Genomic DNA, 17,945 nt, shown 5'->3' on the forward strand with positions numbered 1-17,945 from the left:
TTTGGCTCCATAATGAAATGTCTGAAAATTTGGCTCCATTTGCATTGATTGAACTTGACTTTGACACTTTGGTTTAGTTGAAGGACACCAACTTGGCTGAAAATAAAGGAGGTGCCCAACCAAAATTCTGAAGTCCTCTTATCCACACTAATCTTCAAATTTCCTTCTTTAATGTACAAGTAATTGCTTAAAATTTGTAATTTTAGACTTAATTATGTACTTTAATTAATTATCGAATGTATTTTTATTTTAAATAGAGGCATGTCTCTATGTTTAATGGTTATTCAATAACCCGGATCTGTAAAAATAATGTTAACACTGCTGTATTTTGGACGGAAGTCAGTGAACTGAATTTTGGAGGGAAGTCCAAAGTTTGACTATTATTAATGGTGTACAAATTTTTGGAGGGAACAATATTATACTCCCTCCTTAATCCTTGTGCAAACAAAGAAGAGGAAGAAAATAGAGGATTGGAGGGAGTATGTCTTTGTAATCTTATGTATGATTTATTTCTCTGCCATTCACATGTAACTAATCTAACTTCCAACTTCGACTAATAATTGTAAAATATTTGTCAAACCGACTTAGTCTAATCTCACATGCTAGGATTAAAACATGGATGTTGCATTGCTTGCATACAATTGATAACATCTCAGGAATAAATAACTCCCCTAATCATTAGTAGACCCTCTATCGAGGCGGGCGGGATTAGGTGTTCAAATAAACGAGCTTCCTAATACGTACCCTCACCCCTTACTCAAGATCTTTATGAACATCCCTGTTCATTGGCATCACGAGAGTCATTCTAAACATAGAATGCTAAGGGTAACAGATGTCTTAGTGTTCATGTCACTACTTTGTGTCTTCACATGACATGAACTATTCAAACGGTTCAAATTTCCCATAAAAATTGATAACGACTCCACAAATGCTGGCTTGTCAAACCTTTCACCGGTTTCAATGCCTTTTAAATCGGTAACGGCCCATGACTTGATTCGGCCTCGCGCCGGAGTTTCGTGGGAGAAGTGTTGCCGCCACAAAACCAACGCGCGGGTGGCTGTGTCGACAGTTTGGCGACTCCGCTGGGGATGATGCACTTAGACTAAGTCTAGTGTTACCCAGGGTGAAACTTGAACAAGGTCAGGGAATATTTTATATGAGACAGTTGTTAGTTTTCATTACTCGACTTTCTTAGGTGGTTTTAACTAGCCTTCCTAGGCTTAACCCAAACTATTCGACCAATCGTTCCGTCTGGTCGGTGCAAGTTCCTATTCGCACCCTAAGATGGATAGCGATTGAAGTCAACCATACCATGATGCTTACCTATGTTTGTATCAAGAGCTTTCACTACTCGTGCGAATGGACTAGGAACCGACCCGACTCATGTTTGGCACGGACCTCTCCACAGACCATGGTATGTGTAGATACCCAGTATCTGCTGGGACTCCAACAAACACCCGATGATTATTGGACAATAACATGCTTTGGAATCGCGGCGTTTGATCGACAGTTTGTGTACAACTTTACGTCGGAAAACTTAAAACGATTTCGAAAATAAAACATTTTAAAACTTTTCGAAAGTACCTGGAGTGTTTAATGCACGACGACGGGGTCGCAATGACACTAACTAGGGTCAAAACCGACACCAGACCAAAAACCGACTCAAAAATTCAAATCCCGACTCCATGAACGAGTCAAACCGAGTCAACCACCAAAAACAAAACATTCAAAGCCTTCTATACTAAGATTTCCCGGATTTATGAATGGTCAAGTACCAAACATGTGACTACAAATCCTAGGATAGAACAAATCATGATTGCACTTGTGTGAAAGCGACAAGACAACTCGAAGACCCGCGACGTGGCTCGCGCCTCTTTGAGCAGCCCAGGTGGCCACATCGCTCAAAACTAACACAACCACTTATTTTCCTATAAATACCCCTCAAATGCCCCCATTTGAGAACTTACGCGAGTGTCCTCCCCCTCTTTTCTCCGATAAAATTCTCGACTCGACTTCTTAAGTCACAATCCGACGTGTATTTTACGACCTACCGATCGTAAATACAAGCCTTACCAATTGTTTGGTACCGTTATCGTTCATTAAATCACTTGACCGACCACTTCGACCACTACACCATCACTAATCTTAAAACACTCTTTTTACTTACCAAAACGGTTTTAAACCGAGTATTTTCCGACCAAACGAGTTGTTACACTTACGTCGGTTTCTCGCCATAACTAAACATGTAAGTATGAGGGTGTAAAAATCCTTCTTTTATCATGTCTTCATTTGTTTTATGACTATAACTTGCTAAAACATGCATAACACGATCCAAAACATGGGATAAAAAAGCCAAAACTGAGTTTTAGCCTGAGGCAGAAGCCCATTATTGTGCACATAGGCTCGCGCCTCAATGGGGTGCCCAGGTCAGAACTCAACCGTGTTTGTTCTCGTCTTTCCCCTTTAATCCATTTTCATATTTGTAATCGGTTTTATCATTTCAAATATTTTCAAACCTTTTTTATTTTATTTTATTTGTTTTTAACCATAAAACATTTTTCACCCTTGGTTCCTCATACCATGACGGTTAAATCCGTGTTTCGGTGATAATATTTGGTTAATAACATTTAAAAGGTATTTAAAGCCTTTTATTTCATTTCTTTACATTTTGGGAGGTATTTTAAAGCCTTTCATCATTTCTTTATATTTTTAAAACAAGCATATTAGTCACCAACACAAAGTCATCCTTGGTTCTACATACCATGCCGGATTTTAAACCGGGTATGATGACGAGTATCGACTAATTATATTCCAATGAACTTAAAACAATTAGTTCATAATTATTTTCAAAAATATTCATGTCAAGCTTGTCCAGTCGAACCCGACACCGAATATCATCAAAATAATGATGATTATTCGAGTCTCGTTCCTCAAATCAACAAATACGGTCTAGACGACCCTTTCAAACCAAATCGGGTTAAATACCCATTTTTCAATACGTTTTATTAACGTTTTCCAAATGGTCAGAACACGACATATAACCGACGGTTGACCCGCGCCTAAACATGCCCCTTTTCTCTTATTTCCAAAACCAGGGGAGGCTCCCTTACACCGCCGGCATGCTCGCGCCATATATGGCCGCCTGGCATAGGGCCTGTTCCCTTTCCAGCATTAGTCTAGGACAATCCGGTGTCCGGTTAGCCCGGATATAGGACGGATCAGATGACTATTTTCTCATTCAAAAATCATATTTGCAAAATACTTTACTAAGACAAATGGATCACGTTATGCACCATAAACCTAATACGGTAAATGGATGTTTAACTTCTGTCTTGCATGCAAATCAACCATTAATCCAACCCGACATATTATACATGATACTTGGATTAAATCAACCGGCTTAGAAAGCTCTCACATGTTAGGTTTAAATTATTGGATGCGCATTCATGCATTTAAACCGTTTTATCAACTTTTGCATTCAACCAACCAAGATCGATCAGTAGAGGCCGCTACCGCAGGCGGGATTGGGTGTCTAATTATAGGGCTTCCCAATACGTACCTTCACATCTTATTAAAAAACTTTGGATAGTGGACGATCTTATCCAGAGCGTACGAGAGTCAATCTAGAGATAGGATGCTGTAGACACCTCGTTTCTGCACCCCTCGCAAACCACCCGGTGATGATTGGGCCGCATGTTTGATTCGCGGAACGATTAGTGACAGTTCGTAAGATTATCGTCAAGTGATTGCTCAGAAATTAATGTCTACCTCTTAGTTGTCATCTACGTGCCGATACGGTCGTTTTGGCAATAATTAGAGTACATTCGAGTCGGGTCAAAAACCGTCTCCATTTTTCGATAATGTTAAATCCCGAGTCGAATGTTTGGAATGTTCCGGATATTTCTATTCCATATTTCTCAAATTTTATCTTTTGGCAAATAATATCCCGTAATATTCAAAAGATAATCGAATTAAATCCGTCCTACCATAACTTAAACACGGAAATCTTTCTTAAACGGGAGGAAACCTCACGGGAATAGACGCAAGCACAGTCTTGCGCCTCTTCCAAGAGACGCAGTGGCTGCTGCGCCTCTTCCCAGGCCCTTCTTTGCATGATTTACATATCTTTTTTATATCTTTCCGAGATTCACTTCCAAAGAGTCTCCGAAACCCTATTCCTCCGTGTGATTAGTATAAATAGGAGCTTTCGTTCCTCATATTTCTCACGCGAGTGTCCGCCCTTCTCTTCTCCCTTTGCATTCTAGACTTTGTTCTTACTAATTGGCGCCTACGTGCTTGAACCTTCGACCACGTAAGCTCGGATCCTTCCGGGTACCAGCCTCTCCGTTGCATGACCGACCAATTTGACCACTACACAATAATCAATCTAAATTAATCAATTTGTTAAATCGTTTTCCTCTTTCGAGGGCACTCTTTCCTTGCATTCGCGTCGAGCATCACTAATCGATTTTCTTAGTTCTTCTCGTTCCGTCAACATGTAAGTCTGAGGGTGTAAATCTCTCCTTTTATTTATTGTATTTTACTTTATCGTATCACAATTGTAAGATCTATGTCGAAAACACCATTAAAACCGATTTCTAAAACCGTGCTTTAAAACTCTGTTTTTACGGATTTCCAGTAGACAGACGAAGAGAAAAGACGCAGCAACTGCTGCGCCTCTTCGAAGGAGCGCAGCACCTGCCGCGCCTCTTCGTGAGGCTGCCGCAGTTCCTGCTTCTTTTCTTCTTCCTCCGTCCTCTGTAATTCGTGTCAAAATTGTTTATTTTCTTTTGTTCGTCTGTTAATTCTTCATCATTAATAATTCATATGTATATTATTCATTCATTATTCACATGTTTAATTGTTCCGACTTAAATCCCTTATAACCAATATTCGCGGGTTTTCGTCATTAATATTCAATTCGAGTTTTAGAAGTTCAATTTCATCATATTGAGTTTCTGGAATTTACCTTTGATATATTTTCATATTTTTGTCATGTATTCGTCATATCCATCATGTTTAGTCTAATTAATTTGTTTAGTTTAATTAATCTCATTCATTAACATCGACCCTTTACATAATTAATCCGTCTTATTTCCGTCTCATCCATGTTTTACTATTTTTACGACTTTAATCATATGTAAATAATCCATTAATCACTTTCATCCGAGCAAATAATTCAATCAATCCATTAAATTTACCAATCAACATTAACGGTTTGCAGTTCCGGCTTCACAGCCAGAACTCACCTTTGGAACAGACGCAGCAGCTGCTGCGCCTCTTCCAAAGGGCGCGATGTCTATTGCGCTGTTCGGGTGAATTCTCGCCTCCGAACTCCTTTTTCGCCTTGACGTAGTTTAATTAGTCTACGTATTAATCAACTAATACTCGTTTTATCACCTTCTGACTTGTTCGTATTTCTTTGTTTTATTCTTTTGTTCTTTTTTTATCAAATCATCCGTTTTAAAGGTATTTTCGACATAAATCACCTAATCCAATGTAATTAATGTAATTTCCATTGTTATAGTTTATATTCATTGTATTTCTTTTATCACTTGAATGCTTTCACATGTAATCAATATTAAATCCAACTTCGACATAATTGTTTGCTAACTAATTGTTCACCGACTTAGTCTAATTCACATGCTAGGATTAATTCAATGGACGTTGCATTGCATGCATATAGCCGACGATATATCAAGTAGAAATAAACTCCCTAATCATTAGTAGAGGCCGCTATCGAGGCGGGCGGGATTAGGTGTTCGATCAAAAGAGCTTCCTAATACGTACCCTCACCCCTTACTCCAGATCTCCGTGAGCACCCGTGTTCATTGGCATCCACGAGAGTCATTCTAGACATAGAATGCTAAGGGTAACGATTGCTTAGTGTTCATGTCACTACTTTGTGTCTTGACATGACACGAGGTATTCGAACGGTTCCAATTTCCCATAAAAATTGGTGGCGACTCCTTACAAAATGCAAACGCTTGTTGTTTCCGAGCTCCCCTCGTCCCAAGCGCCCCCGTGGGCGGCCCGCTGTCCACAGTTTGGCGACTCCGCTGGGGATATACACTTACGTGTAGCTAGGGTGAAACTTGAACAAGGTTAGGGAATAAGTTTGTACAAGACAATTGTCGGTTTTCATAACTCGGTCTTCCTAGACCGTTTTAAGCGGCCTTCCTAGGCCCAACCCAACCCATTCGACCAATCGTCCCGTCTAAACGGTCCTAATTCTTATTTGGGCCTAAGGATGGATAGCGATTGACGTCATCCATACCATGATGCTTACTCTTGTTTGTATCAAGGGCCTTCACTACTTGAGGAAATGGACTAGGAATCGGCCTTACTCTTGTTTGGCACGAGCCTCTCCACAGACTTCGGGTTTGATGGTTCGGTATGGCAACCCACCCTTTAAACCAAAACCCTTCTAAACGCACTCAAAGATCCCGTTATAATGCTTGTATAAATATGCAAAACCTTATGTGATCACCATTTCAAAACAAATCATGACGAATTTTCAAAAATCAAAACCCGTTTTCAATCAAGAATTTCGAAAATAGGGCCTTTAATTAGTACAAAGTCCGGTCAAAACTCTGTCCGTTTGTCAAGTCAAAATTCGGGCCACAAGCCCATTTCAAAACCTCACTTCGAGTCCACTCCTACAACTACACTACAGTTGGCTAGGACACACATTTTCAAAGACCTTGTCTTTCTTCAAAACTCACTCAACACAAGTGGCACACACCCACTTCACGAGTCAAAACTTTTCCTCTTTTAACAAATGTGATGGAATGGTCGATCGTGTTTTGATCCGTCGCCGGTCTCTTATCCAGTTTCCAAGATGCCTGGGTCAAGTGATGATACGAACCTCCAGCAAATTCAAGAGAGTAATGATCGAATCCTGGCCGCGATAACCCAAATGCAACTCACTCAAGAACAAACCTATGACCGCCTTGAGCTTATCGAAGGCCGCATCTTTGATGTAGAGGGAAAGCTACCTCCCATTAAAAGTGAAGTACTAGGTTTTTCCGATGACGAGTCCAAAGATGAGAATCCTCTCATGGGGACAACTGCAGCTGAGAAAAGACTCCAATACCTAGAGGAGCAATTGATGTACCTTAAGGGGGATGACATTTACAGGAGAACAATCGTAAGTAGTATGAAGCCGTCAATTCCAAATTGCCCACTAACTTTAGCATGACGGATATCCCTAAGTTTAAAGGACATGAGAACCCTTTGAACCACATCCGCGCCTTCAAGGACTACATGTCTATCAAAGGCATCAAACCCGAGATGTTCTTAAGGATCTTTCCTTCATCTCTTGACACCATCCCAAAGCAATGGTTCTACACTTTAGATCACAAAAAGGTCGCTACTTGGGAGGACGCCGCCATTGAGTTCTCGAAACAATACGCGGATAATGCCGAGATCCAAGTCAACATGCGCACTCTAGAGGTTCTTACCCAAAATGACAAAGAAGGATTCACCGACTTCCTAAGTAGGTGGAGGAAGACTAGTACTCAACTAGTAGAACGTCCAGATGAGGCCACTCTTGTGGAGAAGTTCGTGGACAATCTCAAGCCCATATATGCCAACCATTTGAGATATCAAAACATCAAGACTTTCAAAGATTTAACCGTGTTGGGGACACGAATTGAAGATGACATCCGCAAAGGGCTCTTGTCCAAAACGGTAGGTCGAGGATATCAAGGGTCCACAAGTCGTTCATACGGCTCTACTAGCAAGACCGACGAAGTTAACCTTCTCGAGCCATCCAAGAAAACTAGCCCACCAAGGAAGTTCACAAACCTTGGGGACACGTACTCCAATGCTCTGAAAAGGCTAATAAAGCAAGGCAAACTCCAACCCATTGGACCTACTCCCGAACCCGAAAGGAAGTCCAAATTACGGGATGAAAATTCTTCTTTTGTGAATACCATAGGGGCAAGGGGCACGACACAGAAAAATGCTACAAATTGAAACATGTGCTTCAAGATATGATTGAAGATGGTCGGCTTCCAATTCCACCAGGAGGTAAGCCCAACAACACTCAGAATCCTCTTGGAGTTCTAGTGATTACAAGTGACGAATCTACCTTAGATTGCTCACATCTCATTTCTCCCACCGAAAATGAAATTCATGCAATTGAGAAAGAAAGACTCTACTCTACCATCTCCCCTACCATTTCCGACTTCATCGCATGGGCAAGGAGTGTAGATAGACAAGTGTGGGAACTAGAAAACATGGTAATGATCTTACGCGATCCCAAGGCAACGCCTAAAGAACGCATACCATTGACCTTTTCTCAAAATGCCACTATGCAAGAAGTAGTCGCCGTGGTCGATAAGCTAGTCGATCAAATCATACAACTAGAAAGTGACATCATGAGGATGAAGGAACTAGCTGCAATTAATGGGGTTTGGGCCGATGACGACGAAGACGAGTATCTCATCGAAAACTCCTTAGTAAAAGAGATAGTCCAAAATGGCGAAGACCAAGATGTGGATCACCTAACTCGCTCGGGCCGTCCATACCAAAGTACTACTCAAAACAGTCCAACCAATGTCATCACACCAAATGACAACGAAGACGATCCCACCGATCATTTGCTCAAGCAATTACAGAAAACCAAGGCTGATCTTTCAGTCTGGCAACTAGTGGCAAGCTCATTTCCGCATCGCCAAGCTTTACTGCAAGCTTTGGCCAAATTGAATGTGGCACATAACTCTACTCCCGAAGATGTAGTCAACTTGGTCTTCCAAGAATCACCGAAGTTAAGTAATCCTATTACTTTCTCAGACGAAGACTTGCCACCTTTTGGCGCTAGTCACAACCTCGCTCTATACATCACTGTCATCTGTCTAAAGAAGAATGTGCCAATGACCTTGGTAGATGATGGCTCCGCGGTCAACGTCATACCCCTCAAAACGGCATATAAACTGGGCATGAAAGAATCGGATTGGACCCCTACAAGTCAAGGTGTACGCGCATATGACGGTACACGACGAAAAGTGGTTGGACTTGCTAGCCTAACCATAGCTACGGGACCGATCGAGCGAAAGGTCAACTTCCAAATAGTGGACATCGAAGCTTCATTCAACATACTTCTGGGAAGGCCTTGGATTCATGCTTCCAAAGCAGTAACATCCACCCTTCACCAAAAGATCAAGATCCCACTCAATGGCAAAGTTGTGACAATCACTTCGTCGCCCATCAAGGCAATAATCGAGAAACAGTCAAGCAATCAAGTCCTTACGGATCCCATATACGAACTTGGGGGCTTCCAAAGTGTAAGTGTCATAGAAAGCGAGTTGGCACCCTTGTACTATAATCCCTACTCTAACTTGGTGGTCAATCACATACTCAAAAATCAGGGATACTTCCCTGGAATGCCTTTGAACCCAATTCGGAAGAACACCTTCGCGCCATACAAGAAAGGCAACTCATCAAAAATACCACTTGGACTGGGGTACAAACCCACAGCAGAAGAAGTTCTCGAAATGCTTGCTCAAGTCCAAAATCGCAAGTATGTAGGAGTCCAAATGAGGCCATATCTCCCCACCTTGAATGGATACTTCGTTCAAGAAGGAAGTTCGGAACTCTATCACGGGTTTCCCGAACCTTGGCATTACCTCGAGAGGAAGTTAGCCGGAATCGAGATCTTTCACGATTGCTGCTTCATACCTCCAGAAACGGTTCCTACCGTCAAAACCCGTCAAGCACCTTGCTTAGACGAACAAGCTGTTAGCCTCCTATTTGGAGAGGACCGATTTGTTAGGGCCGCGCAGGATGAGATCATTACTACAATACTTCAAGACGATCGCTTCAACCCCACCGCATTAATCACAGAAATCGATACAAAGCAGCAGAAAGGATGGAGAAAATCAATCAAATGGACCAACAATCAAGGAAGACTCTTCAAGCTCACCACTGGAGAAGGAGAGATGTTCAAAGAAGAGCCAAGAAGACGACGAATTCGAATCGAGTCGGAGTCGGAGTCGGAGAGTCGAGTCTAGAGAAGTCATTAGAGAGTCTACTCTGTCGTCATCCCCACTCCTTTCGTTTCTCCTAGCTTACTTTCAAGTAGTCACGGCGAGTTCGGGAAATGCCCCAACTATCGTTCCTTTGCCGCCATGACCATGGATCAGTTGGCTTCTTTGTTTCAACTTTACTCAAATCTTAATATGAATAAATCAGGTTCTGCTTACTCTTTGCGTTATCTTGAGTGCAATTCTGTTTATGATGATACTGAGGATGACCAAAACCCAGACTTGACCGAAATACCTCCCTACGTAGCCAAAGAAATACTACAGGAAAGGGAAGGGGGACCGATAATTGAAGACACCGAACCCATCAATGTAGGAAGCGAACTAGAACCCCAAGAACTTAGGATAGGGACTACCTTGAGCTCTATCGAACGGGCCGACTTCATAGACCTCCTAAATGAATTCAAAGACGTTTTCGCTTGGTCCTACAAAGACATGCCAGGGATCGACAGGGACATTGCCGAACATAGAATTCCGATTAAGCGGGTTTCAAGCACAGTAAAACGAAGCTTCGACGGATGAGAACAGAATGGGCCCTAAAGATCAAGGAAGAAGTGGATAAGCAATTCAAAGCCGGGTTCATCAAAGTTTCCGAGTATTGATTTGGGTGGCTAATATAGTACCGTACCCAAAAAGGATGGGAGAATCCGAGTTTGTGTTGACTTTAGAGATTTGAACAAAGCAAGTCCGAAAGATGACTTTCCTCTACCCCACATCGACATATTGGTGGACAACACTGCAGACCACGCTTTGCTATCCTTCATGGATGGATATGCGGGTTATAACCAAATCAAAATGGCCATGGAAGACATGCACAAGACCGCGTTCGTCACCCAATGGGGAACCTATTGCTATACAGTAATGCCGTTCGGATTGATCAACGCTGGAGCTACATACCAACGCACCGCAACTACACTCTTACATGACATGATGCACAAAGAAGTTGAGGTATACGTAGATGACATGATCGTCAAATCCAAAGAGAGAGAGGGACATATTGCGAACCTTCGCAAGTTCTTCGCAAGGCTACGAAAGTACAACATGAGACTCAATCCTCAGAAATGCACATTTGGGGTAACGTCTGGCAAACTCCTAGGATACGTCGTTAGCCAACGAGGTATAGAAATAGATCCCTCGAAAATCAAAGCTCTGATTGAAATGCCACAACCTCAAACAGAGAAAGAAGTCAGAGGGTTCCTGGGAAAAGTTCAATACATAAGTCGATTCATATCGAAACTTACGATGATTTGCGAGCCTATCTTCAAGAAACTTAAGAAGACAGACCACACCATGTGGGATGATGGTATCAAAAGGCGTTCGACCGAATCAAGGAGATATTAGCTAAACCACCGGTGCTCATGCCACCACAACCAGATCAACCTCTTGGTTTGTATCTCACCAGAATCGAAAGCGCCATGGGTGCTATGCTAGCTCAAACCGTAGGAAGTGAAGAAAGAGCTATTTACTACCTAAGTAAGAAGTTCTTGGAATACGAGTGCAAATACTCACAACTCGAAAAGACATGCCTCGCTCTTGTGTGGGCAACAAAGAAGCTACGCCACTACATGCTTAGCTACTCCGTCAAAATATTCTCCAAAATGGATCCAGTCAAATACCTCTTCGAGAAACCTGTCCTCAATGGACGCCTAGCAAGATGGACCATGATGCTCTCAGAATTTGACCTCAAATACGTGCCACTAAAAGTAATAAAGGGTCGCGCCGTCGCCGAATTCTTCGCAGAAAATCCCATCAACGACGCACAAGCCATAGATACTTGGTCATTTCCCGACGAGGATATACTTCAAACAGATGTAGACTCCTGGGACCTATACTTTGATGGAGCATCAAACCTAAGAGGATTTGGGATAGGAGTGTTGCTCATTTCTCCTGAAGGCGAGCATACACCGATTTTTTGTCAAACTCGACTTCGAGGTGACAAACAACGCCGCATGAGTATGAGGCTTGTTTAATTGGACTACAAGCGGCGATAGCTTAGGCATCAAAAACCTCCGAGTGCATGGAGATTCGTCACTAATCATCAACCAAGTTACAGGATCCTGGAAAATCCGAAGCGAAAGCCTAGCACCCTATCAAGCTAGGATTGACCAAGTCGCTCAATTCTTTGATCACGTAACCTACTTGCACCTACCTCGGGAGGAAAATCAATTTGCAGACGCTCTTGCGAAACTTGCATCTTTGATAAGTATACCAGATTACATGATGGAAATGCCTTTGTGTATCGAACGACGGTCGGAGCCGGCTTATGTCCATCAAATTACCGATGAAGAAGAAATCGCACAGGAACCCTGGTTCCAAGCAATCCTGAACTTCAAGCTCAATGGTACCTATCCACCGGATATGGATAAGAGGGGACAACGAGCTATACGCCTACTAGCTTCACAATACGTCCTCATGCAAGGAGAATTATACAAAAGAACACCTCTTGGTGTAGTCCTGCGTTGCCTTGATCATTCACAGGCACGAAAGGTGATGGAAGAAGTCCACGATGGAGAGTGCGGTCCTCATATGAGTGGACCTATGATGGCAAAGAAAATCACACGTCTAGGGTACTATTGGACCACAATGGAATCCGATTGCATCAAATATGTGAGGCCTTCGCCACAATTGCCAAATCTTCGGGAATGTACAAAGCATGTCCCTCCTTCGTTGCTCTATACGATGACATCTCCTTGGCCATTCTCCGCGTGGGGAATCGACATAATTGGGAAAATAACCCCGCAGAACAGGAGGTCACTGTTTCATCCTAGTAGCAATCGACTACTTCACCAAATGGGTAGAAGCGGCTTCCTACACCGCTCTTACGGCCAAAAATGTAGCCAAATTCATACAAAATAACATCATCTGCCGATATGGTTGCCCACATGAGATCATCAGCGATAATGGGTCCCACTTCCAAGCCGAAACCGAACATTTGCTAGCCAAGTACAAGATCAAGCATCATCACTCATCGCCCTATAGACCACAGACTAACGGCGCGGTAGAAGCGGCTAACAAGAATGTCGTCACAATCCTCAAGAAAATGACTGACAATTACAGAGATTGGCCAAGCAAAATACCCTTCGCTTTGTGGGGGTATCGAACATCCGTCAGGACGCCCACTCGGGCCACTCCTTTCTATTTGACCTACGGCATGGAAGCCGTACAACCAGTCGAGCTAGAAATACCATCCTTGCGTATTCTACTCGAAAGTCAAATCCCCGAAGCCGATTGGAAGAGGGATAGGTATGAAGAACTCATCCTCCTGGATGAACGTAGGCTTCGTGCCTTACATAATGTCCAAACATATCAAGCACGTATCAAACGAGCTTTCAACAAAAGGGTTAGGCCAAGAACCATCAAAGAAGGAGATTTAGTTCTCAAATCGGTCAGAGCTCTTTTACCTGTCGACCCAAGGGGAAAATTCAAACCTAACTGGGCCGGACCATATCTAGTCAAATCAATACTCCCAGGGGGTGCGGTTAGAATCACAGACCTAGATGGGAATGAGTTTTCAAACCCCACAAATCTCGACCAACTGAAACGGTACTATGCCTAGGATAGAACAGAAACGCGCCTCGCGTAAACCTACGTGTCGCTCTTGCGGCACTAAATAAACTACCTGGCCCATCCGAATCCTTTGTGCTCTTGCATCTTGGCAAACTCGTCATCCTCATATCATCAAACAAACTAAATTCGCACCTCCCGAGTAAGCAAAAGCTCATGCTTATTTTCTATGTTCATTACAAGCTCTTGCTTCGAACAATTATTCTTTTACATTTACTCGAACTACGCACAAGGGTTTGATTTCGCTTTTTTAAGTGAATACGTAGGCAATCCTTCACGGGATTCAACCCACCATTTTATTTAAAATGTAAATAGAAGGACATCTGCATTGCATTTGAAATTCGACAAGAATAATTAAAAGAAAATAACAACGGTTTCATAACCACTTAACCTTTTTATTTCATTCAATTTCTAGTAATAATAATACGGCAAATAATAAAAGTAGACTAGGCTAGGATTCTAAAAATCCCTCCTTTTATTACAACAATAATAATAATAATCAAATAATAATAATAAGACTTGGGCTATTCCTCCATCTTTCCCTTGCCCTTGTCGTTCTTGTCATATTTCCGGTCACGACCTCGAGCCGGGCGCTCTTGCACCACTTCAGGCCTAATCACCAACGGTCTTTCTCGAGGCCTGACTCTTCCGTTCTTGCCAACCACCGTCTCTGCGACAGGAGTAGTCTTCGATTTCTTCGAAGGATGAATGACTTGAAAGCCGGCTTCTTCTTCTCCTTCGGTCAGATGCTTCTCCTTCTCTTTCTCTCCTTCGCGCACCTTGTAGTCAACGGGCTCACGCTTCCTCAGTTTTTCGCGCTCTTCCGAAGTTGCGGCCTTCCTCCATCTCAGATAAGAATCCGACACCCACAAGGCATTGGAGGAGAAACTCAGGAACCACATGTTTCTTTGGGCCCACTTCATAGCCCACTCTCTTCGGCTCTCGGTAGTCAATGCCATGGCAGTCTGCGGGACGGTGTCAAACCTAGGAATCATCTGCTTCAACCCGACTTGCCTCATCAACCTCTCAGGAAAGATGCATACCATAAACTCCAACCCAGGGAGGCGCACGGACCTAGTAGGATCCAAAGAAGACACTCCAGTGACAGACTTGAGATGCCACCACGGTACAATCCACCTAATCAAAGGGCCATCGTCATTCTTGACTTGTTCTTCCAATAGTCACGGACCGGGTGAAGTCCACCATGTACAACCTCGTCCTCATCGAAATCATACGGGCATGATAGGAAAGTGCATGAACTGGGGGCTCGAGCAATCGGAGCCGTTCCATAAGCCAAACCTACCAAAACAGGTATTAGACACCCGGAAAAAAAAAAAAAAAAAAAAAAAAAAAAAAAAAAAAAAAAAAAAAAAAAAAAAAAAAAAAAAAAAAAAAAAAAAAAAAGGTGTCTTTTACCTGTAAGATGACGGGACTCCCCAAGAATGGAAGATCGCGGTTGGATTTCTTGTTATCCAAACCCAAGATAATCTCCCCTAAACACAAGCAAGCTGGGCTCCTGCGCAGCTCCATTTGCTCAACGAGACCCAATAGGCGGGGATCACCTCTCAAATCTTCATCAACATGTCCCTGAAAGACGTAAACGTGAAGCAAACAGAAACCGAATGCTCTCCTCCTAGCAACATAAGAGACAAGAGGGTCACTGTTGATGAATCGATCCATAAAATCCAACATCCGCACGCCTTTCGAAGTAACAAGACGATCTACCTCAAGCCTAGTAAGTCCAAGCAAGTCTCTAAACTTGCTCTTATACCCTTGTGAAGTGGAGGGGATGGCAGGTAAATGTTCAGGGTCCCACCCGCCAATAGCAGCAATTTCCTCCGGAAAAGGACAAATATCACCGCCCGGGAACGCGAAAACATGATAATTTGGATCCCAATAATCAAGACAAGCATCCAAGAACGGCTTTACTACCTTAATGAGCTTCAGACTGAACAGAGACCCAAGGTTGTAAGCACCCATGTCATGTTTCTCAATATTCGAAAACTCGTTGGTCCATTCCTTCAAGCGAATTTCTAGGGTATTCATGATGATAATTTTCTCTTGAAAATTTATGGGGAGTTTTATATGTGAATCAACGAAGAAGAGACGGAAGAATTGTATGATTGAAAGCTTCATCGACGCTTCTATTTATACTAATTGCTGCTTCCAAAAATCTGTCAGAACCGACCTGCTTAGGAACAGGCGCGGCACCTGCTGCGCCTCTTCAAAGGGACGCAGCTCTTGCTGCGCCTCTTCCCTAGCATCACTTCTGTGATTTCCGTGTTTGGATCTTTCCTAATTCTATAAACGAATACTTTCCTATCCTTACGGGATTTTATTTTGGTAAATCCGCGAAATTTACCATGCTTCAGGTTTCCTTGATCCAGGAACGCGCATTTCGAGGCGACGTCAACATTTTCGGCCATCTTTTATATTTAGTTCTCATTTTAATTCTTTCTTTAATTCTTTCTTTTTTCATTTTCACTTTTATTTCATTTCTATTTTCTTCATTTTCTAACTTATATATTTCTTTTTTTCTTTTTTTAGCGGGGGTAACCCTCCCTACCGTCCGGTCATTTCCGACAAAATTTTTTGCATTTTCGCGTTCTTTTCGAGTCTCATTTTTTTGCACTAATTAAAGGCCTTATGTGTATATGAAAATGTAAATGAATGTGTTTTTTCTATGTAAATTTCGGCAGCATGACGGTACAAACCGTTGTCTACCAAACTTGTCCAAAAGCTAACCTGCAGGTACAAACAACACAACCCAGCATCAAAAGGCACTCAAGCCGTCGTATGTACAACAAAAAAGCAAATGTACAAGCAAACTGGGGGCTTCGCCCCAAACAAGTCCAGATGTGCAACTGGGGGCTTCGCCCCAAACAAATCCAAGTCTAAATAAACTGGGGGCTTCGCCCCGAACAAAATCCAAAAATGTTCAAAATCAAGACTATAAAAAACCACGCAGACTACTGCTGAGCACCCTCCAACTCGGCAACCCTCGCCATAAGAGCAGCGATCTCGGCATCCCGAAACTCAAGCTCCCTCGACAAACGAGCCGTCTCCTCCCGGGACTGGGCTAACTCTCGCTCCAGCTCACGATCGGCCTGAGAACAGCAGCAAATTGGCTCATGTCAATCGATTCAAACAAAATAAAAAAGAACAAAATAAAAAAAATCAATCAAAAGAGATCAAATAAGGTTCATACCTGACGACCTCGACCACCGACGAGTGCCTCGATGGCGGTAGCTCGCAACCGGTTGGCCACCCTCCATAGTGCCACGAACCGAGATGGCGCAACCTGCGTTTTCAAAAGAAATTCTCAGCAAATTGAACAAGTTTAATCCAATGTGTTCTTACGCAAAAGGTGAATAAGCCAGAGGCTCACCCTCCGAATCGATGATCTTTGCCGATCGTCGAGGCCAGCATCCGTCACAGCCACGTCAAAATCACGCAACTCGGAGATCGTCGTCCTCCCGGTCGCGTCGGTGTACTCGAGAGTCTCGGGATACACTGGGGGCTCGATGCCCGCCGCCTCAACCTCCTGCAAAGACAAACGACTCTCATTAATCGGTGATCTTTCATCGAAATTCCCAAAGTCAATCAAAGAGAAATAAAAGGGTACTCACCACACTCGGCCGACGCCAACCTCCCGTAAAGGAATGCCGAGTAGTCCTCACCGGGCGAAGGAGGTCGTCACCACCGGCACCGGCCAAGTCCGCCTCCCTCTCAGCCTCGGAAGGCTCTCGAACATCGTCCTAGGAGGATCAACAGAACCGTCAACGCGCCCCGAGAGCACCGACGAGCCAAACGCTCGCCTAAGTACCCACCAGGACCCATCGACGTCCACAACAACAGCCGACTCGGGCTCCTAGGTCGAAGGACCTCAGCAACAAAAGGAGGTGCCTCGGCATACTCCGCCCAAGGTCTGGGCACCCACTGCAACAAGATAAAGACAAAGATCATTCCTGTGATCAGATGAAGGGAAAGAAGTATAAATGCATACAAACGGGATACTCACGCTTGCTCGCTGAAGGGCGTTCACATCCCGCCGGTAGACATTGTGAGAAGAACGCTTGCTCTTCGTCCGGCACATGACCCAATCCCTCACCACGGGATAGGCCCTCTCCAACGGCTCCGTCCTCTTGGGCGCGAGGCCCGGGAAGTAAGAGTACACCACGCTTTGTAAAACGGAATAGTCAATGACGATCTTTCGATCTTTGATGAAAGAAAGGAATTTATTTTGCTATCAAAGGGAAGGTTCATACCTCCAACAATAGCCCAGGTCCGACAGCGCCAGGGGAAGTCCCCTTCTCCATCAACTCCGGACGAACC

The sequence above is a fragment of the Silene latifolia genome, chromosome 9, assembly GCF_048544455.1.
Source record: "Silene latifolia isolate original U9 population chromosome 9, ASM4854445v1, whole genome shotgun sequence".
Taxonomy (NCBI): Eukaryota; Viridiplantae; Streptophyta; class Magnoliopsida; order Caryophyllales; family Caryophyllaceae; genus Silene; species Silene latifolia.